Genomic DNA, 1,543 nt, shown 5'->3' with positions numbered 1-1,543 from the left:
ATATATATATATATATATATATATATATATATAATTATTAAAATAATAATATAATAACTAAACTAATAGTAAAAACTAATAATAAGAATTAAAAAAAAAAAATTTATGTAATTTACTCAAACCTGAATGACTTGCTTTCTTTTGTGGAACATAAAATAAGGTATTTTGAAGACTGTTGGTAACAAAGCGGTTTTGGTTACCAATGACTTTCCCACTGTACAAAAGAGATGTTTCTTAAATGATCTTCTTTTATGTTCCATAGTTTATGTTAGGCTGTTGTAGCCTAAATGTTTATGTTGTGTTATATAATTTTATGTTGAATCAAATAAAATATTTCTAAAGCTACAATTTGTAATGTCTACTTGATACTTTCTCATTTAACACAAAAATAGCTTTAAATAATCTTTTGTGGGTATTTTCACAGTCAAATTTATTTTGCGATTAATTAGATTAACTAATCGAAACATCATGTGATTAATTAGATTCAACATTTTAATCAACTGACAGCCCTACTTTTTAGACAAAGTCAAGAAAGAAAGAGCATGTGAAGTCATTTTTCACTTATATTTCTTGTATTATGATCAGCAGATCTGCTATCTTGATGTAGAGTTTTCTCTCCAGAAAGATGCTTCAGCAGCTGTTGGTTTGTGTTTCAGGTGTTTCTGCTGCCGAACGAGATGAAATGAAGGGAACGTCAGTGAAGAAGGGAGAATCTGGTAAAGTAATAACATGGTATTTTAATGACGTGATGGGAGATTATGTGGATGTTATCTATATAAAAAAGTTAGAATAGACATTTTTCTCAGCTCACAGTGCTGTTTTAGCCTTAGTTTCTATAAAAATACCTACCAGGTGACGCCATTTAGTTAAATCAGTATCATACAACTGATGACCAAAGTAGGAAGTTGTAGAGAAATATTGTTAAATACTGGTTGGATTATCATTCAATCTCTAGTAATAATGAGTGTCTGTCTTCGTCTGTTCCAGATTCAGGTCTGTCTTCAGCTGCTGTAGCAGGAATATGTGCTGCTGTTCTGCTGATAGTGGCTGCAGCTGCTGCTGGTGTGATTTATTATCTCCAGCATCGTCAAACAGGGCACTATAGTGAGTATTACATACAGATGTTTTATCAAGATGCAAAATTGTGATTTATTGTGTGAAAATAATCTTAACAGATGTGCAAATTTGTGTTTTTAGTGTAGTTAACCAAAGTAATGTGTGTTTAATTGAGTTACAGGAACAGGAACCAGGACTCAGCACAGTAATCAGGTGAGATACTGTGTGCGCTCAATCTATCTGTCTGCAAAAAACAGTGAATTTTACAACAGATTCTCAGTGCTCTGGTACGTTTCCAATGTAACATCAGGAGAATACATTACATAAATACATTTTCATATTAGTGACGTGTTATGCAGTGTTATTAGTATCATTTAGTATCTTTGTTTCCATCATTTTTTAAATTTTACGTTTTACATTTAGTTGTGTTTTTGTTGTTTTTATTATATAGCTTACAGTTTTATATATTTATATATATATATATATA

The 1,543-nt window shown here is 30.5% G+C and overlaps 1 long non-coding RNA gene across 1 annotated transcript; it reads left to right on the top strand.

The window, feature by feature from the left end:
• The first annotated feature begins 643 nt into the window (after positions 1-643).
• On the top strand, positions 644-1,269 carry LOC107580523 (uncharacterized). Its single transcript, XR_001608658.1, has 3 exons — positions 644-716; positions 988-1,104; positions 1,238-1,269. It is a non-coding gene; the product is annotated as an uncharacterized lncRNA (long non-coding RNA).
• The last annotated feature ends 274 nt before the right edge of the window (positions 1,270-1,543 follow it).

The sequence above is a fragment of the Sinocyclocheilus grahami genome, unplaced genomic scaffold, assembly GCF_001515645.1.
Source record: "Sinocyclocheilus grahami isolate Dianchi unplaced genomic scaffold, SAMN03320097.WGS_v1.1 scaffold35302.1, whole genome shotgun sequence".
Classification (NCBI taxonomy): domain Eukaryota; kingdom Metazoa; phylum Chordata; class Actinopteri; order Cypriniformes; family Cyprinidae; genus Sinocyclocheilus; species Sinocyclocheilus grahami.
The sequence above is the reverse complement of the archived record's forward strand: the minus strand, read 5'-3'. Positions and strand labels throughout refer to the sequence as shown.